The sequence below is a fragment of the Sarcophilus harrisii genome, chromosome 2, assembly GCF_902635505.1.
Source record: "Sarcophilus harrisii chromosome 2, mSarHar1.11, whole genome shotgun sequence".
Lineage (NCBI taxonomy): Eukaryota > Metazoa > Chordata > Mammalia > Dasyuromorphia > Dasyuridae > Sarcophilus > Sarcophilus harrisii.
Window position 1 is genome coordinate 267,174,725 of NC_045427.1, and position 23,576 is coordinate 267,198,300.

The window sequence follows — 23,576 nt, forward strand, 5'->3', positions numbered from 1 at the left end:
CATCCTCTCAGACTGTAAATATATTCAAAAGTATATTTCAGGAAACCTTTAATACCCAGTTTAGAAACGTATCAAAGCTGAAATTGCCTTAACACATTTCATGGGTTCACCATTATCCTAGACTTGCTTTACTAGCCAATTGGAAGAGATATGCAAATGAATTGGCAGTGATGAGGTAAGCTTTTAGCATCATAATCAAATATTTATTGAGCTGCTAGTTATATCCAAGATACTGTGCTATATAGTCTTCAGGGGGATATGAAAAATATAAGATGATATAAGAACTGGAGGGCCCCAAACTTAAATCTATTTGAGGAGACATGAAATGTATATGTGAAAAAATAGCTACAATGTAAGTACCAAATGAGTGGTATTACAGTTATAAAAGTTACAATTTTATATATGAACTTGAAATGTCTTAAGAAATGCTATTATGGTCAGATCACTGCTTCCAGGCCCCCTCTGCCCTGTCACTTAGGAAGTGGCAAAATGAACCCTTTGTGTTATTTTTTGGTGTGATAGCTTTTTTTTTTTTTTTTTTTTGAGATTCAGGGGCCAAAACAGACTCTAGTGGCTCCAAAGAAACGACTCTCCAACTGAGACAGAGATACTAGATTTTACATTATAACGTCCATCAACTTTAGGCAAAATAAATAGCTTGACAGAAATGCTGATGGGATGGAAAGCGATGGAATAGTCCCAGTAGATGATTGAGGAGGCTTTTGAATATGGGACGGCAGTGGGAACAGTTCTGTCCTTTAACTCAATGGTTTGGGACTAGGTTCATTACCAGTTTAGGTTATGACTGGCTTATCAGGCTTATAATAGATGACTTTTGCTGCCATCTGCTGACTATATAGTGTCTTTTCTATATTTGTAGTTATATTGTAATCTATAGTCTTATTACAACTGGGCATGATAAGATTTTCGCCAATTAACAGATTTTCTTTGTGATCTGAACTTTATTTTATTTTATTGAAGCTTTTTATTTTCAAAAAAAATTTGCAAGGATAATTTTTCTTTTTTTTCTTTTTAAACTTTATTTTTTATTTTATTTTATTTTTTTATTTTTTTTTATTTTATGTACTCTTTTTTTTTTATTTAATAGCCTTTTATTTACATGATATATGCATGGGTAACTTTACAGCATTAACAATTGCCAAACCTCTTGTTCCAATTTTTCACCTCTTACCCCCCCACCCCCTCCCCTAGATGGCAGGATGACCAGTAGATGTTAAATATATTAAAATATAAATTAGATACACAATAAGTATACCTGACCAATACGTTATTTTGCTGTACGAAAAGAATCAGACTCTGAAATATTACAATTAGCTTGTGAAGGAAATCAAAAATGCAGGTGTGCATAAATATAGGGATTGGGAATTCAATGTAATGGTTTTTAGTCATCTCCCAGAGTTCTTTTTCTGGGCATAGCTAGTTCAGTTCATTACTGCTCCATTAGAAATGATTTGGTTGATCTCGTTGCTGAGGATGGCCTGGTCCATCAGAACTGGTCATCATATAGTATTGTTGTTGAAGTATATAATGATCTCCTGGTCCTGCTCATTTCACTCAGCATCAGTTCGTGTAAGTCTCTCCAGGCCTTTCTGAAATCATCCTGTTGGTCATTTCTTACAGAACAGTAATATTCCATAATATTCATATACCACAATTTATTCAGCCATTCTCCAACTGATGGACATCCATTCAGTTTCCAGTTTTTTAGCCACTACAAAAAGGGCTGCCACAAACATTCGTGCACATACAGGTCCCTTTCCCTTCTTTATAATCTCTTTGGGATATAATCCCAGTAGTAACACTGCTGGATCCAAAGGGTATGCACAGTTTGATAACTTTTTGAGCATAGATCCAAACTACTCTCCAAAATGGTTGGATTCGTTCACAACTCCACCAACAATGCATCAATGTCCCAGTTTTCCTGCATCCCCTCCAACAATCATCATTATTTTTTCCTGTCATCTTAGCCAATCTGACAGGTGTGTAGTGGTATCTTAGAGTTGTCTTAATTTGCATTTCTCTGATTAATAATGACTTTGAGCATCTTTTCATATGACTAGAAATAGTTTCAATTTCTTCATCTGAGAATTGTCTGTTCATAAAGGATAATTTTTCAATATTGACCCTTGCAAAACCTTGAGTTCCAATTTCCCCCCTCCTTTCTCCCTCACCCCTTCCCCTAGATGGCAAGTAATCCAATGTATGTTAAACATGGTAAAAATGTGATCTGAACTTTAAAAACAACACTGTCACTACCATCACCAACACCACCAATCCAACCCACAACTTGTTTGGGATTATTCATTTTGAAGCATATGGAAAGATTTTTATTTTTAAATTTTTTTTATTATAGCTTTTTATTTATGAGTTATATGCATTGGTAATTTTACAGCATTGACAATTGCCAAACCTTTTGTTCCAATTTTTCCCCTCCTTCCCCTCATCCCCTCCCCCCAATGGCAGGTTGACCAATACATGCTAAGTATGTTAAAGTATAAATTAAATACAATATAAGCATACATGTCCTAACAGTTATTTTGCTGTACAAAAAGAATTGGAGTACACTATTTCAAAGTGTACTATTAGCCTGTGAAGGAAATCAAAAATGCAGGCGGACAAAAATATAGGGATTGGGAATTCTATGTAATGGTTCATAGTCATCTCCCAGAGTTCTTTCGCTGGGTGTAGCTGGTTCAATTCATTACTGCTCTATTGGAACTGATTTGGTTCATCTCATTGTTGAAGAGGGCCACGTCCAAAAGAATTGATCATCATATAGTATTGTTGTTGAAGTATATAATGTATGGAAAGAATTGGACCTTTTCTGTTTGCTGTGCTAGAATTGAAGTTCTTTTCAGAGGCTTTCTTGTTAGCTGTCTATTCATTCCTCTAGCATTAACAAAACCTTCCCCTGTACTTGGGCTACTTTTAATCTGCATTCTTCACTGCTTTCTTGAACTTCTCCAAAATGGACAGTTGATTAGGATGGACAATTGACTCTAGAAATGACTGGAGCAAACGTGTCCCAGAAATTACCAATGACCTAAATTGCCCTTGAAGAGTTTAGTCTTAATCTTTTATTAACTCCTAAGCCTGGCTCCATTTGCAGATGTGTATTTAGCCTTGTTCCAATTTTCAGTTATTATTATTTTGACTTCTTTATACTTGCTCTTATCTTGGTACACTGAACTCCAGGGTTGAGCCACCATCATGACCAGCTTCTCATTCTGGACTGTGAGTTTCAAGGTTATGATAGTACTCTGATATAGCATAATGTATACACTGTAGCCAGAGCCAAAAAGTACCTCTTCCCTTCCTTAACATCTAGTCCTTTTAAATTCTCTTTATAGGTGGCTGAAATCAAATAAAAACTTAGCTAATTATGTGAGATTTTAGTTTTAGCTAAGAGATATGATTATCTTGGAAAATGACAGTTTGCTTGTTGAGTTAACAAACATCATGACAAAATTCCAAATTCAGTTGTTGATCCTCATTTCTATAGATCTCTTCTACTTTTGTCTGAGATGGCAAACCAAACGTATAATCATTTATATAGTGCTTTTAATGCTACAAATGCAATTTACACAATCTAGTCTTCACAATAACCCTACTAGGTAGATTTGGACCAGCCAAATCCCTACACTGATTGGTATAAAGAGCTCCTGTTGAGAAACTTGACTAGCAGAGCAGAAATTATCTTCATCTTCAGATTGAATCAGCCTTGTAGAATTGTATGGATCATTGAGAGATTAAATGACTGGTGCCCTGTACCCCATAGCTAGTATGTAACAAAAGTAGGATTGAATTCTGGTTTTCCTAATTCAGAGCTTGGTTTTATTTTTCTCTTTTGAGGCAATCAGTATAAAGTCACTTGCCCAGGATCACACAGCTAGTAAGTGTTTGAGACTTGATTTGAACTTAGTCCTCCTGACTCCAGGATTGGTGCACTATTCCATTTATCACCTAGATTCCCTGCTAAGTTTAGTTTACTATCTATATGCCATACTAGATGATACAAATAGTATCCTTAATTTACAGAGGAGGTAACTGATTTAAAGGTCATAATTTGATCAAAGTCATTCAGCCATTGAGTGGCAGAAAGGATTGAACCTAGCTCATCAATCACTATGCCGAGAGCTGAGTTGCCTTTAATCTTTAGAGATTGATCCTTGTACCTTTTCTTCCCCTGGTTTTCATTAGATATGAAAGGGATATGTTAACCCATTTGTGATACCAAAAGAACCAGAAAATCATTACACTCATTTTGTTAGGATAGAACATAGAGAAGTAATGACTATTTCATTCATCAAATAAAATTAGTTTTTTGTATTAACAAGATGTTAAAGATTTTATGAAGTATAGAACAATTAAATAAGATGATTAATTATATCATCATAAAGGGCTAAGGACATCATAAAGGGCCAACTTATGCAATATGGACAATTGGAAAATAGGATCATATACAATGTAGTATTTTCAGATCAAAAGAGCAAGTAGATTTTATGTTACACTGCCATCTAGTGTCTTTCTAGTTTCTCTCTAAGGTTCTGACAACAGAATTTGTCTCAAATTCCCTTTATGCCCCTGTAATAATTGCTATGTGAATTGATTGTCACTACAATATTAAATGGCTTCCACAAATTTTCTATACAACTTGGACTTTAAACATTAAGTTTGGAATAACTATTTGAAATGTGGAAACGTTTTTCAAAAGCCTAAAATCTGAACCCTCATCAAATTTTGTGCTCCTTTTGACTCCCACATAAATGCAAGTCTAGAATGTGTTCTACTCAATTCTGACTGGAAGCTTCTTTCAAAGCATCAAATTTACCACCTCTGTAAGGAAATCTAGGTGATGATGCTTTCTTCCACTTGAAATGAGCTTGCTTTTGCTTATCTGGAGAGATGTTACATCCCTTCAGTAGAATGTAGACTTCAGAGTAGGTTGTTGTGTCTTTATGTCTTAAGTGCCTAACTAAATGTGCAGTATCTTGCACATGGTAGATGTTTTAGAAATAGGGAGCTAGTGAAATTTTTTGAGCAAAAGAGTAATATAATCAGATCTGTGCTTTGGGAATATTAATTTGGTGACAATCAGAGGCCTGATTGAAGAGGGGAAAGTAAATGGAAGCAATGAATTTTTTTTTTGCTGAGGCAATTGCGGTTAAGTGACTTGCCCAGGGTCACATAGCTAGGAAGTGTTAAGTATCTAAGGTCAAATTTGAACTCAGGTCCTCCTGATTTCAGGGCTGATGCTCTATCCACTACATCAATTAGCTGCCCCAGCAGTGACTTTTGAGAACAGTTTTAATAGAATGGTGAATGCAGAAGCCAAATTGCAAGAGTCAAATGAGGTCAGGAAGTAGATATAGATACTGAATCTACAGACCAATGTAAGAAATTTGAAAATGGATAATAAGAAAGATAACAGTAGCTAGATACACAGTAACTAAATGGCATAGATACTAGAGTTGAAGAACAACTTCTTGGTACAGATAGAGTACTGAGTGTGGAATCAGGAATTTGGCCTTAGACATATAAGATCACTTGCTTGGTGATCTTATGCAAGTCACTTAATCCTGTTTGCCTCAGTTTCCTTATGTAAAATGAGCTAGAAAAAAAAAAAGGTAAGCCACTCCAGTATTTTTATCAAGAAAATGACTGAAATAACAACAATGAATAGCAATAAAAGAGAGTAAGGAAGTTAGGATTTAAGTAAGGAACCTTAAAGGTGTGTCAGGTTTTACCTGCTCATTTTACAGATAAAAAACTGAGGGTCAGAGAGTTTGCTTAAGATCATACAGCTAGTAAAAGAGTTGGGATTCAGACTCATGTTCTTTTACTCCAAATTCAAAGACAAGGGGGAGAATATATAGGATTGGAGTTTCATAACTTTTGATATCATAATACAATTTGATCACTGTAGTTTTAAAAATTGCTAAGATGTTTCCTAGAACATTTTAATTAAATGTTAATCAAGACATTAATCATGTTAATTATCATTATTTATGATCAAATATTAATCAGCATTAATTATCAAAATTAATCAAAATTAAACAGCATTCTGAAAATAGAAGTGTTCAATAAAGAGAAATTTAAAATGCTATTCATCCAAGGACAACATCAATTTCAAAACCAAAGATTAAGAAAAACTTTTATTTTTTATTTTTTTGCAAGGCAATTAGATGTAAGTGACTTGTTCAGGGTCACATAGCTAGTAAGTGTTAAATGGTTGAGGTACACAAGTTTTCCTGTCTCGAGCACCAGTGCTTTATCCATTTAACCATCTATCAGTTGCTATGCTAAGTGCTAGGGATATAAAAAAGGCAAAACATCTCTTGTCCTCAAAGAGCTATTCAAGTGAACAACTATGAATATCCAAGATAAGGAAATATTCTCAAAAGGAAAAGACTGGTATGGCAATGGGGATGATGGAGCCAGGAAACCTCCAGAAGGTTAGGATTTGAGCAGAATCTTGAGGGAAACCTGGGAGGTCTGGAAGTGAAGAGGGAGAATTTCAGATAAGAGGAACAGCCAGTGAAAATGCATGCAGTTAGGAGATACAATGTCATGTATAAGGGACAACAGGAAGGTCTGTGTCATTGGATTGGTTGGTTGTTGTCCTTTGTTCTTGAAGAGGACTAAAATGGCATCATTATGTTAGAGTCGTGTTACAATGTGTCTGTGGCTGATCAGATCAATATGAGTTTGGAATGCCTTGTGACACATCAATCACAAATACTTCCTATTAACATCTCCGATGGCTTCTCTGACTTTGTGCATCTCTTTTTTCTTCTGAGCTAATTCAATTCTACTTTGCTCATAGAGCCCAGCATCTTCTCTAATGAGGGCACACCATGCTGGGTGATCCTGTGCCAGTGTCTTCCATGTCATACAATCAATTCTAAAGTTCTTGAGGGACCTTGAGAATGTCCTTGTATTGCTTTTTCTGACTACTTTGTGAGCATTTGCCCTGTGTGAATTCTCCTTAAAATAATTTTTTGGCAAGCGTACATTTGACATTCAAACAATGTGGCCAGCCCAGTTGAGTTGTGCTCTCTGCAGTAGAGCTGGAACGTTTGGCAGTTTAGTTCGAGAAAGGACTTGGTCTCTTCTGCCAAGTGATCTTCAGATGTGAAGACCGAGTTAGCACCCTGGATATCTTAGAATTAGCCGGAGTCAGGATAAGCAAAAGTCTTTGGTCTTTATTCTTAGTCTTTAGGGGTAGAAGTGAAGGGAATGGATACAAGCTCTCTATGACCTCCCTTCTCCTCATCTACTGCCAAAGTGACTGGCTTGTCTTGTTCCCAATTCCTCCTATAATTACCTGTATACCCCAAAAGATCGAGCCAGCACAGAATAGTGGGAAGGACCATTTTCCAAGCACATGAGAATAGAGTATTGTCCAATCAGTAATTATCCTTAAATGCTCAGTTGTCTGATTCCAGGGCACAAATTCAGAGTTTCAGCCCTTTACATTCAGACTCTTCCTAAGACAAATCAAATGGAAGTGAATCACTTTGCTGGCATGATGTTGATATGCTGTCCAGGTTTCACAGGCACGCAACAATGAGGTCAGCACAATTTCATAGTGGTGAAGTTTTGAATGCTGTGCATAAGTTCTTACCTTTGCAGTATACTTTCCATGCATGTCCACATTGATAATGACATTGACTCTTGCTTTGCCAGAGCTAGTTTGGTGTTTGGGATTCTCTGAAGGAAAGTGTAGGTAAAGAGAGGTATTGGAGACTGGATAGTAGAGACTGGAAGGAGTAATGTGTAAGAAAGGTGGAAATAGGCCAGGGAAAGGTTTTAAAAACCAGAGAAAGATATATAAAGGAATAAGAACTTTGAACAATATCTTTAGCCCTTCTTGCCAAACTTGGATGAAATCTTTGTTCTGCCATTGAAAATATAAAAGGAGAAAGCATCCTCATTAATAGTGAGTTTGAGAATAATTGACAGTTGTGGCCCTTATCTTAGATATAACCTTTAAAAGCAAGTGCAGACACAAAAATAGAACCAAAGTTGAGAGGAACCTCATAAATTGGATTTTGTTACCTGGAAGAGGCAGTTGGTGGATAGAGCACATGGCTTGGAGTCAAGAAGACTCCAAGTTCAAATCCAGCCTCAGGCACTTACTAGTTGTGTTATCCTGGGCAAGTCACTTAGCTCTGTTTACCTCAGTTTCTTCATCTGTACAATGAACTAGAGAAGGAAATGACAAACCTCTCTAGTATCTTTGCCAAGAAAACCCCAAATGGGATCATGAAGAATTGGACGTTACTGAAAAATAACTAATCACCATCACCAGAAAGAAAGCTTGTGGATCTTTGAAGCCTTTCTGGAGAACTATGAAACCATTCATAGGTCCTGAAATGGCTGAGGCTGAAGGCGCAGCGGTAGTGCAGCCAGGAACCAGCTTGGAGTTTCAAAATGAGAGCCAGTGGTGGAGTGATCTGTCCTTATCAGTGACAGGAGTAGTTTGTAAACAGCACTAAGTTCTCTGAGACTCTTGCAAAGAAGAGGACTAGTTTCTGGACCATGTGTAAATGTTATAAGATTAAGGAGGAGCTAAGAATTATCAAGGAACAGAGATATGAGATGGAAAAGGAAAGTCAGATGAGGCCCATTCACTCATTAATCTTGACAGACAAGTAGATAGACAATATAGGTTTGAGAAGGTTGACTCTAGTTACTCTACATGCTTTCTCTTTGCAGGATGACTCAGTCCTTGAGTACTGCTACTACTGTTATTACTACTGCTGTTGCTAGCATTTATATAGCTCTTTAAGGTTTGGTAAATGTTTAAAAATATTTCATTTGATCCTCACAACTATGGTAGGTATTATTCCTGTTTTACAGATGATAAAATTGAGGCAAAGGTAAAGTGAGTGGTCCACGGACATATAGCTATTAAATCTTTGAAACTGGATTTGAAGTCAGGTTTTCTTGTCTTTAGGCCCAGTACTCTACTCACTATGGGATTGCTGTTCAAGAAAGCCAAGACCCATTTGGAGAGGGAAAGCAAAGAATAATAATCATCCTGGTTGTTGTGGAAAGAAAAAAAATTTTTTTTGAATAGTCATCCTGGGTGTTGTGTTTTTTCCCCCCCATTTTGAGGTTTTTGGTTGGGTTTGATAAAGCCTGACCTATTTTGATATATTGTAACACTGACACACTTGAATGAGAACAGAAGATGCCTTTGTCCTTATCTAGAAATAACAGAATATTTTGGGGTGGGGTACTTATAATTGGGGGAATCCAGAAAGGCTTCCCCCCGCCTTTTTTTTTTTAAGGATATAGCAAGGGAGTTGCAAGGCGTTCCAAAGGTTGGAGATGAGGAAGCTGAGCAGCCCAGAGTAGGAGGGGAGGGGGAAAGCATAGATAAGACAAGAAAATATCAGGTCTAGAGAAAAATAAATAGGCCAGTTTGACCTCAGTGAAGCGTATAGAGTACATGAGGAGCAAAGATGTTGTACTCAGCTTGCAAAGATAGGCTGAAAGCTGATTGCATAGGGAGCTAATTGCCAGAAAGTATCCACTTTATCCTAAAGGCAATGGGATGTCCCTGAAGCTTCTACAACAGAGGAGTGACTGGCACTCTCAGAGAATTGGCATCATGACACTACATCCCTGGGCATTCTTTTCAAGACTATGGAAAGTTCTCTTTTAACTCTTAGATTCAGTGGTCCTAGAGCTACATTCTTTAAGTACTTCTTACCATCCCTTGCCATTTTCAGATTCTTCCTCTCTCTGACTTCTACTCTGCAACCTCTCATTTATGCCATACAAATTTATCCTCCTATTCTGAACTTCGTTTAACCTGATCATAATCCCCTTTCATTCTTTCTCAGTGCCTTTCTTCTCCTAAACCTATTCATCCTCACCTTGATTGGCTTCTAATATTCTTTAGCTCAGTACTTTTCTAAGTCTTTAGAAAATCTTCCTACCCTTTAGTACTTTCTAAATATAAGGTATTTGGTACTCTTCCTCGCCCTTCCCAATCTTATTTCTTTGTTAACAAATCCTTGCTCCTCTACTTTCTAATATTTTACTTTGTCACACCCTGATGCTAGATTATTTTCATCATTTCCCTGGTGTTACCTACTCATGTGGCAAGGGGGAAAGGGAATTAAGAATTTATATAGTGCCTACTATGTGCCAGGCGCTATACTAAATGTTTTACAGATACCAGCTCATTTATCATCGCAACAATTCTGCAAGATAAGTGCTGTTAGTATTCTCATCTTACAGCTGAGGAAACTGAGGCAAACATCAATTTACCTTGTCAAGTCACTTAGTCTCCCTTAGTTACACAACTAGTGAGTGTCTGAGGCCTGATTTCAATCCAGGTCCAATGTCGTATTTCAGATACTTCTGTTTTTAATTGGAGGAAGTCGCTTAATAGTGCTGACTGGGTTGGATGCAAATTTTTATTATCTCAATTCACATATTATCTCACTGCTCTTTGGTGGGGGTATGGGAGCAGGAGAGAGAGTGTGCCATTTACTCCTCTAATAGATTTTCTTTTCCAATTACCACAATTGCTACTCTAAACCATCTTTTCTCTCTACAAGCTTTTTCCATTGTATTTCCCTCCCTTTATACTTTTAGTTGAAGACCATTCATAGTTAGGTATCTGTGTTTTGCCCCTCCTCCTTTTCTCACAACTTCTTAATGTCATTCCCTACTATTATCTTTTTTATTTATTCTTGTCTTATACTCTTCTCCCCAAACAATTTACTCTATTGGTATTTTGATTTTGTCACCATCTTCCTTCTCCAATAGATTGCCCCCATTCCTTCCTATTACTTATTTTTCATTTCCCTATGTATAGATAACTTTCCTATAGTCTACAAATACAACTCAGGAGAGATGATGGGGGAGAGAGGAACAGGGAGAGGGAGAGGTAGACAAGTAGAAGAGAGGGAAAGACAAAGAGAAACATAGAAAGACAGAGAGATAGAAGCAGGAGAGATACAGAGATAGAGATAGAGATAGAGAGAAACAGTAATGGGGAAGCGGGAGGAAGAAGAAAATGAAGGGAGGAACAAAGGATGACGGAGAGGAAGGAGGAGAGAAGGGAGTCTAGGACTGAGCCTTGATAACAATCACACATAAAAGGTGGGACATGGATGATGAACCCTCAGAGGAAACAGAGAAGGGGCTGCTGACTGATAGCAAGAAAATTGTTTTCATGAAACTTGAGAGGATCCAGAAATGATGGCCATCCCACAATGTCAATGCCTTAGAGAGGTCAACAAGACTGAAAGTGAAGAAAAATCCAATGGATTTAGCAATAGATTATTAGTAACCCTGGAGAGAGAAGTTTGAGTGCAATGATGGGAATGAAAGTCAGATCGAAAGTAGAAGCAAAAAGAGGAAACAGTACTTTCTAGAATTTTGCTTGGAAAAGGAGAAAGAACTGTGCCATGATAGCTGGAGTAATAGCGTAGGATCTACAATTTTGTGTGTGTGTGTGTGTGTGTGTGTGTGTGCGTGTGTGTAGAGGATGAATAACAGATCTGGGCTTGTTTGCAGACAGCAGAATAAAGAATCAGGGAATAAGCAGAAACATAATTGGTTTCTTCCCGTAAACTCTCCCGCCCTGTTTACTTATAACAATCATGATAAAAAAAAATCCCTTCCCACACAAAAATAACAAAAGCCTATTATAGAATCTCTAAATCAATCTATTACACTAGGTCAATCACATTTATTAAGCAACTACTAAGTGTCAGGCACCCTGCTAACCGCTGGGATACAAAAAGAGGCACCGGGTGAATCACGGGATTGGATCAATAGCTTTGTCTGCAAACAAAAAAGCGCTAAGACCTCTGAATAATACCTTTTACTCCCTTTCCACCTTTACTGAGTTTTAGTTTCATATTTTCAATGTTGTCATCATTACTCAATACCATAGCCTTCTTGTGCAAGGAGAGATTTCTCAGCAATTTAAGCCCTACTCCTAGGGAAGAAGAGGGTCAGTGTGTTTCCAGGAGGCTGCGATCTTGGGGGGTGGGGAGGGTTCCACACAACTGCAGACTGAGACCTTGGGCTCTCTCGGACCCTCAGTTAAAAAGGTATTTGTCTTTCGGGTCACCCGATGACCAATTAGCGTCCCGGGGCGTTTAAGTGCCTCGGTCCGGCGTCTGTAGGAACTTCCAGGGTGAGGTGGCGTGCCACAGAGCGAGGACCTTTCCTCCCAGCCACCGCCCCCGAGCTCCTGAGGCTGGGCTGGACTTGGAAGGGCAGGGCAGGGTAGGGATTGACGTCGGGTTTTGGCAGAAGGTGGGGCGGAGTTCTGTGTTCTGTGCTGCCCGGGCCCTGGGGAGGCAACACCCTGTTGCTCTGCAAACGCCCCTACTGGCTTACTACCTGCTGCTCTCTCTCTTGGGTAAGATGCACTGGGTCGGCGACTGCTAACTGGGAGGGTAATTTGGCAGGGGGATTCTACCATCCTAGAAGACCGATCCAGCTCTTTGGGCTGGGCTGTCATCCCAACTCCGCCCTCTTCTCACTGGAGTCAAAACCCAGGGGATTCGAACTGTGTAATTAATACGCCCCCACTGAAGGGCCACCAGTGTGGCTGAGTCGGAGCTTGGGGGCAAGCAGGTGCTTCCTTTAGGCACCGGTTAAACTTGCTTTCCTACCTCTAGAGTGCTTAGCTATTGCTGCTCTCTTATCTTTCACCTCCTTTGAGGAGCTTCGGACCTGGGTAGACAGCTGAAAATAGGGATTTGGGCCGAAGCGTGTCTGCGTTTCTCTTGTCTGTGTTCACAGCCTTTCTGTGCCGGCTTTCCTAAGTTTTAAACAGGCCGAGGGCCGGGACTGTTTTCCTCAGGCTCTGTAATATTAATTATACAAACTTTAGGAAGCGTAACAGTGCTCCATGATAATATAGAGGTCTGAATACTGTAATATAGAAGTCAAGAGTTCCTGGATTCCAAAAGGGTAGAATTGCAGACTCTCAGGAGAGTGTAGGTAGCAGCTGAGAAAAATACCAACCTCTGAGCATCGTGTGTGAGTGTATGTTGGGGGTGGGGAAGGGTACGGGTGGGCATAGATGCAGCTGGCTGTAGTGGAGACAGCTTTGAATTTGGAGGTAGGAAGATTTGAATGCCTGACATATTTCCCAGTCTTGTGACTCTGAGCAAGTACTTAGCTTCCCCCAGCCTCAGTTTTCTCCATCTGCAAAAAAACCGGGGATGATAATAGGATCTATTTCTCAACATTTTTGCAAAATAAATTAGATAATGTTCTTAAAACATCGTGCAAACTTGAAAATGCTGTGTTTTAAAAAGTACAAGGAGTCTAGCTAGATACTTGAAAGATAGAATTGACAACTTGTTGGATTCTTGCTGTTGGCCCTCCACATTGGTTATCTAATTTAATTTAATTGGTCTTCCCTGGATGTGCGGAAGGTGATCTTAGCTGTACATTGGAAAGGAAAAGAAATGTCTTTGAATTTTTCGAACTTGCTGCATAACCAAGGACAAATCATTCGATCTATTTGCCCCTTTTTCTTTATATGTAAAATTAGCATTATATCTATAGTGGGTTTATGAGGAAGATCCAGAGAGGTATGTACAAATGTCTTGTGGTTGATTTTCAGTCATTTCAGTCATGTCTGACTCTTCATGACCCCCGTTGGTGGTGATTGTTTTGAGACAGTCAGAATTAAGTGATTTGCCCAAGTTAGTAAATGTCTGAGGTCATATTTGAACTCTGAAAGATGTCTTCCTGACTCCAGGCGAAATGTTGTACTACTAGTACAGAGTTTTATAACTTAAAAAAAAAAAATCTGATTACAGTGGAGTTTCTTCTCCTAAGGGAACTCCCTTTCTCAGTACAGTTCAGCAACTGTTTTGAAACTTGAAGGTTTTTAAAAAAAATATATATTTATCCCCTCCCATTACACATTAAAACAATTTAAAAACTGTTTTAAAATAAAGCCTTGCGTTATAAAAGGTCCAGAATATTTAGAGGTTCAATGATTTGCTCAGGATTACAGTTAGTATTTCGCAGCAGTCTAACAGATGTTCTCATGTGGATTTGTGTTTCAAATATAACTGTTCCCACCAATTGAGCAGAAACTTTTTAGATCTAGTAGTTGATCATATTGAACAATCTTTACTTCTTTCTTTTTTTTCCCCCACCCTAAATAGCTCTCAATGGAGAAAAGAACCAGCTGGAATCATTTGTATTTTGAAAGGGAATGGTTGCTTTTAACTGTTCAAAAACAAAACAAAACAAAGCTGAGAAGACTAGTGGTTTAGGAACTGAGTGCTTGAATTTTATATTGCTTTTTTTGCTGGGGTGGACAGAGATAGGGGAGAGAGGCAGAATGTGGTATAATGCATCTAGCTCTGCCTTGAATTCAGAAGATCTCTATTCAGATATTGTCTCTGTCATATATTGACAAGTCTTCGGTAAAGTCATTTAACTTCCCAGTGCCCTAGGCTATTCTTCTTGCAACATAAGTGAAGGTGATGTCCTGCTTTGGTAAGGTGAGTTTCTTTCTATCATCCAGCAGCATCCTATGCAGAGGAAATCACAGGATCAATCTCTTTCGCTTTCTATAGTTAGCTTCTATCATAACTAAACTATAGTTTAAATAGAGGTGGTAGTCTAGAGGGCTGTAGCTAAACTGGGTCACATGTGGGATGATCTAGAGAATCTGACAGAAAGTAGAAATGTTGATAGAAAACTCACATTCCATACTAGGGCTATTTCCCACTTCTATCTTGTGTTTTTAAGCCAGTTAATCCTGGGAGTTATAGCATAGGAAGTAGCTTCTAAGGCATGAAGCTAGACAAATGACATCGAGTTTTGGTGGCCATGGTATTTGTCATTCCATTCCCTTTTTTCAACGAACTCTTCATTAACCTCAATCTCTTTCCTTCCCATAAACTCCTTCAGGTAGCAACAGAAGTGGGGCCAGGTTGGAATGGAATGAAACCAGTGTGCTCTCGCTATCCTTTATTTTTTTCCTTTTAAGTTCCTTGCCCTTTAAAGCTTATATAATCTAAGGAATGTTGGCTAATGTGGAGAGAAAGTGTTTGGGAAGAAAAAAAAAGAGAACAGTTAGCTCTTTCTGCAGTGTTTTAGTTTGCAAAAGAGGAGAGGAAATGAAGAAATCATTGCTCAAGATAAGTGGGGATCTAGAGATACTTCTCAAATGAGCTGTTTTCGCTTATTTCAGATCTATCAACAAGTATTACAGTAGTTTCCATGTGCCAGTTTAGGACTATTAGGTGATATAGTAGATAGATTGCTAGATCTGGAATCTGGAAGACTCATCAGTAAGAAGCTTTTATTATTTTTTGTTTGTTGTTTAGTCACATCTGACTTTTCATAAGCCATCTGAGTTTTCTTAGCAGACACTGTAGTGCTTTGCTATTTTCTTCTCCAGCTCATTTTACAGATGAGGAAATGGAGGCAGAAAGGGTAAAATGACTTACATTTTAGGTCACACAGCTAGTGAATGTCTGAGAACAGATTTGAATTCAGGAAGAAGGGTATTCCTGACTCCAGGCTTGACATTCTATCCAGTACATCACTGTCAAGGCACTTTGGGACAGCTTTAATTGCTAAAAAGGATTTTTTTTTTACTTATCCTGAACCTAAATAAAACTCATTCTGTTCTTCAGGGTTAAGCAGAAAAAGTCTAATGCATTATAGGACAGCTATGTGCTGAAGCCTCTAGAGATAGTTTTCTTTTTTTTTTTTTTCTTTTTTTTATTTAATAGCCTTTTATTTACAGGATATATACATGGGTAACTTTACAGCATTAACAATTGCCAAACCAAACCTCTTGTTCCAATAGAGATAGTTTTCTATGCCCTGTTTTTGGTTTCCAAGCAACTTGCAACAGAATAGCTCCATTTGTCTCCAGGGATAAATATTGAACTCTAGACTGAATTTTAATTAAATTTTATGTAATAATTTTCTACCAGGGAGAGCCTTTATGCAATTAACTTGATTGACTCCAAAAGAATAAACATTTATGTTTTAAGTGAATGACATTTAAAGCTCTGAGGGACCTTCAAGATCACTGATCTAACTTTCTTCATTTGTAAGATCAATAAACTGAGGCTCAGATAAGTTGTGTGAATTTCCTAAGATTACACCATGAAGTAGGATAGAAGGGGATTTGAACTGGGTTCACTTAATTAGAAGGCAGGGAAATACAGTAATGGAAAGTGTACTGGATTTGGAGTCTGGATGGAGAGGTTAGGTCTGGCGCCACTAATTACTACCTGTGTGACCTTAGGCAAGTTAGCCTCTCATGGCCTCAATTTCTCAAATGTAAGATGAGGAGAATGGTGGACTAAGTGACCTCTAAAGTTCCAGTTTAAACTTATATTGTTGTTGTTTGTCCTTTGTTCTGGAAGAGGACCATGACATAAAGGAGGTGATGCTATGACATGCAAGGGAATTGGATTTAAGTGAGGGAGGACTATGTAAAGTCATCTGCCTCACTTTCCCTTCCAGAGCCACTTGGGTCCAATGGCCAGATGTAGAGCAGGATTACTGGAGATGGGTCTGGATGAAATGGTAGACCTTGGCCTTTTTTAAGCTAAGATCTTCAAGAGTTTCAGTTTGACTGAGGACCTATTCAATAATTAAGGTAAGGCTAGATAGCAATTGAAGCAAAGAATCTCCTTTTTCATCTAGTAAAATAATAAAATAAAATAAAATTAGTACTTATAGAGTGCTTTAAGGTTTGCAAAGTGCTTACAAGCATTTTACCCCTACAACTATTATTATTTCCATTTCACAGATGAGAAAACTAAGGTAGAGACAAAAGTTAAATGACTTATTCAAGGTGACACGGCTAATCAGTGTCTTAGGGTGAATTTGAATTAGGTTTTCTAATTTCACATCTAATGTTATATCCACTGGGCTGCTATCTAACTGCCTATGATCTAGCATCCTGGGGTTTCAGGTCTTTTCATTTCCATGCTATTTGTCTAGATTATTGCAACAATCTCTTAAGTATTATCATTATCTACTCTTATTAAAATAATATTGTTTAAGTAGAGAACTGACTATGTAACTACCCTACTCAATTAACTTCAGTATCTTCCTTATCACCTCTAGGATAAAATATAAACTTCCTTATTTAGATTTTAAAGCCCTTCATAGTCTGATTCCAGCTCACCTGTCCAGCCTCAGTAAACACTATTACTTCTTCTATACTTTTAGATCTTGCTTTTTAGTCCTTACCCAGGATACTTTCATCTCTATGATTTTATGACAAAGTAAATCTTAGGCTTAAAGCCCAAAACAGCTTAGATCAAGACCCAACAATCAATGACTATATCAATAACTATATCTCCTAATGCTCGGGGAAGTCCGTGACAAATCAATCAAAAATTATTTATCAAATGTCTACAATGTTCCAGGCCCTGGAAAAAGAAATACAAAGAATTAAATAATCCTTCCTCAGAAAGAACTTAAATTCTTTTTTTTTTAATAGCTTTTTATTTGCAAGTTATATGCATGGGTAATTTTATAGCATTGACAATTGCCAAACCTTTTGTTCCAATTTTCCCCCTCCTTCCCCCCACCTCCTCCCCTAGATGGCAGGATGACCAATACATGTTAAATATATTAAAGTATAAATTAAATACAAAATAAGTATACATGTCCAAACTGTTATTTTGCTGTACAAAGAGAATCGGACTCTGAAATATTGTACAATTAGCCTGTGAAGGAAATCAAAAATGCAGGCGGACAAAAATATAGGGATTGGGAATTCAATGTAATGGTTCTTAGTCATCTTCCAGAGTTCTTTCCCTGGGTGTAGCTGGTTCAGTTCATTACTGCTCCATTAGAACTGATTTGGTTCATCTCATTGCTGAAGATGGCCAGGTCTATCACAATTGATCATCATATAGTATTGTTGTTGAAGTATATAATGATCTCCTGGTCCTGCTCATTTCACTCATCATCAGTTCGTGTAAGTCTCTCCAGGCCTTTCTGAAATCATCCTGTTGGTTATTTCTTACCGAACAATAATATTCCATAATATTCATATACCACAATTTATTCAGCTATTCTCCAGTTGATGGGTATGCACTCAGTTTCCAGTTTCTGGCCACTACAAAGAGGGCTGCCACAAACATTCTTGCACATACGGGTCCTTTTCCCTTCTTTAAGATCTCTTTGGAATATAAGCCCAGTAGTAACACTGCTGGATCAAAGGGTATGCACAGTTTGATAACTTTTTGAGCGTAGAAGAACTTAAATTCTTTTTTTTTTTAATTTAATAGCCTTTTATTTACAGGTTATATGTATGGGTAATTTTACAGCATTGACAATTGCCAAACCTCTTGTTCCAATTTTTCCCCTCTTACCCCCCACCCCCTCCCCCAGATGGCAGGATGACCAATAGATGTTAAATATTTTAAAATATAAATTAGATACACAATAAGTATACATGACCAAACTGTTATTTTGCTGTACCAAAAGAATCGGACTCTGAAATATTGTACAATTAGCCTGTGAAGGAAATCAAAAATGCAGGTGGGCAAAAATATAGGGATTGGGAATTCAATGTAATGGTTTTTAGTCATCTCCCAGAGTTCTTTCTCTGGGCGTAGCTGGTTCAGTTCATTACTGCTCCATTGGAACTGATTTGGTTCATCTCATTGCTGAGGATGGCCAGGTCCATCAGAACTGGTCATCATCTAGTATTATTGTTGAAGTATATAATGATCTCTAGGCCCTGCTCATTTCACTCAGCATCAGTTTGTGTAAATTTCTCCAGGCCTTTCTGAAATCATCCTGTTGGTCATTTCTAACAGATCAATAATATTCCATAATATTCATATACCACAATTTATTCAGCCATTCTCCAACTGATGGGCATCCACTCAGTTTCCAGTTTCTAGTCACTACAAAAAGGGCTGCCACAAACATTCGTGCACATACAGGTCCCTTTCCCTTCTTTATGATCTCTTTGGGATATAAGCCCAGTAGTAAGACTGCTGGATCAAAGGGTATGCACAGTTTGATAACTTTTTGAGCATAGTTCCAAATTGCTCTCCAGAATGGTTGGATGTATTCACAGTTCCACCAACAATGTATTAGTGTCCCTGTTTTCCCACATCCCCTCCAACATTCCGCATTATCTTTCCCTGTCATTCTAGCCAATCTGACAGGTGTGTAGTGGTATCTCAGAGTTGTCTTAATTTGCATAAGAACTTAAATTCTTAAAAAAGATATGGAAAAATCTAATAGGGAAATAATAAGTATATGTAAAAATAATAGATACAGCATAAACATAAAATAAATGAAGATTAAATGTATACAAAGAAGTTAAATAGAAGGTAGTTTTGTTGGGAAGATCAGGAAATTCATACAGAAGATATGGTATATGAGTTGCATCCTAATAGAAGAGAGTCTGTGGGATGGAGGTTAAGAGAGAGTATCTTCCAAAATGGAAGATAGTCAATGGAAGGCACAATAATGAAGCAATGGAAAAGTTGAGACTAGAATTCAGATCTTTTCCCAATCCTACCTTTTGTTGAGCTAGAAAGCAAATATATTCACCCCAAAAAGATTATGCTTTTCACTCAACTTAGAATGGGAGAAAATTTGGTTTTCCAGAGGTTTGAGGTGGAAATATAGAAGCTCTCTGGGTTCCTTCATATGCAGCACTTTGCTCAGTTCCTTAAATATAAATAAGTCCTCAGGAAACACTGGTAGGTGAGAATGATGTTTTAATGGTCAAAATTTCTTAGAACATTTTGCTGGGATCTCTCCTTGGTACTTAACTTGCTGTCCCTTCTGTCACAGTTAACTTTTGTACTTGGTCTTTTCTCCATTAGTTTGTATACTCCTTAAGGGTAGGGACTGTGACCTCTGTTCTTGTTTCATCTGTATCCAAACACAGTGCTTTGGTATATAGTTCTGAAAACTAAAACTTTTCTCATTATATTTAAGCCATTAAAGTTTTGATTCCTGAAATCTATACATGAAGTGATTTGAACACAGGTTCTCCTAAGCCATCATTTCTTAAGCTTTAGTCTCAGCACTTTTTTTACACTCTTAAAAATTATTGAGGACACCAAATAGCTTTAATTTATGTGGGTTAGAGCTATTGATATTTACCACATCAGAAATTAAAGCTTATAAAATTTAAAAATATTTATTTATTACTTAATTTAAAATATTAAAACCATATATGCCAATGTAAATAATACATCATTATAAAAATATTATAGTTGCTAAAATAAGAATAATTTAGTAAGAAGAGTGTTATTATTTCATGTTTTTACAAATCTGTTTAATGTCTGCCTTAAGAGAATTCAGCTAGATTCTCATATTTGCTTCTACATTTTTTTTGGCTTAAAATATATGAAGAAAATCTGTCTTCCCCACAGTTAGAAAAGGAGAGAGAATATTTTAAGAGACAAGTAATGTCTTAGAATTATTGTGAAAGTAGTTTTGATCTTAAAGACCCATGAAAAGATCACAGAGATTCTTAAGAGTCATTGAACCAAACTTTGGGAACTGCTGTTCCAAGTGAATCATGTAAAACTTTAAGCTAATGCATCTTTGTTTCATTGTGTCTCCATTTAGTTTTGATCCTAGACATTGAATTCTTGACAATAATTTGACTTTTCTAATTGGCCAACTCTCCACCTATACTTTGCTTATTAATAGCAGCCACAGTTAAGCTAAAAATCTAAAAAGAGAATTCCATTCCCCTTAAAGGGGAGATAGACATTTTTATGCCCATTTCATAGGTGGAAGAAGACCAAGGTTGTAACTAGGAAATACTATGGTCACTTCAGTAAAGTTAATTTTATGTTTCAGAACTTTGGATTCTAGATTTCTCCCTTTTTCTCTAGATTATCTTTAAAATGAAGACATTTAACTAGATCTCCTCTGAGGTTCCTCACAGCTCTTAAATTTATGATCTTTCTCCTTCATCTATGTTCCTCAGACTAGTTTTATATATATATATGTTTGTGTGTGTGTGTGTGTGTTGTTATTTCTAGGAATTGAAAGGGAATATATAAGAATATCCTTACTAGTTAGGATGAAATGTGACATTTTGAAAGAATGGGACTGAGTAATTTCAAGTTTATTGCAAATTGGAAGGGAAACATCCAAGATCTTTTTTTAAAATGAAACAGAATGAAGGCAAATATTTACTTATTTATATTAAAGAACACACCTTTTATGTACTTGAGTGACTCAATTAATATGACTAATTTTTTCCTTTTTCCTTGATTAGTGATTCATAGGTGGCAGAAGAGATATTATCTTGTTTGAAATTTTGTTTTTTGTTCATTTCTTATTTATTATGTTAATTAACAATATTAACCATTTCTTTTGCAACATTTGAACATTAAAAAAAAAAAAAAAAACAACCCAGCACCAAATAACACTCCCTATTCAGTTAATTTCATCATTCTGAGATTTAGAAAGAATTTTTCTTCTAAGAGACAGATTGTTATACCTATTTTATATTTGAGAAAAACTAAGGTTCAAAGTGATGAAATAAGTGATCTTGAATAGGGTCATCCAGCTAATATTTAGATTCCAATACCAAAGTTATTTTTGCATTACACAAGGGAACTTGTTTGGGAACAGATGCCTTGGAAAGAATGTTTGAGATAGCAAATTTCTCATTGGGAAATGGGAGATCTTAAAGAAAGTAACAGTGGGTAGAGCACTGGAGTCCTGGAGTCAGGAAGGCCTGGGTTCATTATTAGCTGTGTAACTCAGGGTTGATTTAACCATGTTTGCCTCAGTTTCCTCATCTGTAAAAATGAGCTGATGAAGAAAATGGTGAGTCACTCTAGTATCTTTACCAAGAAAACCCCAAATTTGTCAGTTGGACATGACTGAAAAGACTTTATAACAAGAAAGAGCAATTTTCTTTCTGAGCCATCTATTATTTATTGTACACTATATATATGCATATATGCATATGTACATTTGTGTGTGTGTGTGTGTGTGTATGTATATGTGTTTTATGACTTTACTGCCCCTTGAAAAAAAACCAGTGCTTGCAAAGATTCATAATATAGAAGAGAGTGGAGAACTAGAGATCTCCAAATCTGGCTCCCCACCCTCACTCCAAGATCACTAGCCAGTATATTCAGGCTTCCTGGTCTTTGACTATTGACTTAATCTTGTTCTCCTACTAGAACAGTCACCTTCAAGCTTAATATTTAAACAAATGTTTAATATTTAAACTGTTGGGCAGAGATCTACCATATTCTCTTACAGGGTTGAATAAAAGAGAACTATGTGATTGCTCCATTTAAAAAAAGTTTACTTGTTAGTTGTGGAGGGATCTAGTGCTAAACATACAAAGCAATGATACCATTAGTCACCAACAAGGCAATGATACCATTAGTCACAAAGGTAGATGGCCAACAAACAGGGAGCAGCCTGATGAATTCCTGAGTTACAACATATTCTTGATTTTCATGACCTGGCACTTTTTTCATCTCTTACCTGCCATAGGACCTTTAGAACATATTGAGTAATCAAAATTCCTTCTCCCTATTCAGTAAAACCATTTATGTGGCCTGTTGGTAATTACCAAGACTCTTCCTTCTCTTGTCTTGTAGATCTAAGGCTGGTAGGGACTTAAGAGGACATTTAGTTTAATCTATCATTTTGCCAGTGAGAATATTGATGTTCAAGGAGAGCTACTCTGTGAACCAACTTGACATCAGGTCTTAATGATTCTTTAAAACAAAGTTCATTTATTTCTTCCTCCACATTTTTACTGTTAACCACCATTGTTTAGGCTGCTATTACCTCACTCACATCTGGACTACTATAATATTCTCTCTAACTCTATATTCCTTGAATTTCTCATTCTTCCTATATGCTGCTATCATGGTAATTTTTTTCTAAAATATCAATTTCATCTTGTTTCAGCCCTCCTCAGGAATCTATATTGGTTCCCCATTGCCAGCCAGATCAAATGAGATAACATATGGAATGGATTGTTCAACTCAAAACACTATGTAAATTTTTATTGTTGTTATTATAGAATAGAGTCTAAAATCTTTAGTTTGACATTCAAGGTTCTTCACATTATGGTCACATCATATCTATCTGCTTGTTTTGTCTCACCCCTCCCCAACAAACACTTTTCTTTCCAGTTAGGTCTGTTTTCATGAATGAACAATACTCTTTCTACTTGGATGCACTGACTGACACTTAAAATTATCGTGTTTCAATCCTCCAGTGGATCTCTGCCCTTACCAATGCAGGTATTAACTATAAATCACAAATAATCCAAGGCTTCCCATCCTGTGCTACTCTGTCCATATCTTCCCATTAGGTTATCACAAACAATCTGCTCAATGTGGGGAACTTGTTCTCTTGACATTGTAAGGATCACAACAGGACACTTGAATTATTTAATAATCATTCCTTGTTTAACAATCCCCCCCTTTTTTTTTTATTCTAGTAGAGAGATATATAGTATAGTAGGATTATAGGAGCTGTAGTTCTATACCATACCATACTGTTTTCTATCCTGCCAGATTTGGTACTAGAGAAAC

At 37.1% G+C, this 23,576-nt stretch overlaps 1 protein-coding gene across 2 annotated transcripts in view; it reads left to right on the forward strand.

Annotated features, from left to right (window-relative positions):
• Positions 1 to 179: 179 nt before the first annotated feature.
• SQOR (sulfide quinone oxidoreductase) overlaps positions 180 to 23,576 on the forward strand; it is a 72,693-nt gene continuing 49,296 nt past the window's right edge. Inside the window, exon 1 of one of the 2 annotated variants that reach the window (XM_031952243.1) lies at positions 180 to 352. The gene's annotated coding sequence lies outside the window, so the exon portion shown is untranslated. Of the gene's footprint in view, positions 353 to 12,007; positions 12,108 to 23,576 lie in introns of those variants that run through there. The other variant, XM_031952245.1, reaches the window with a different exon arrangement.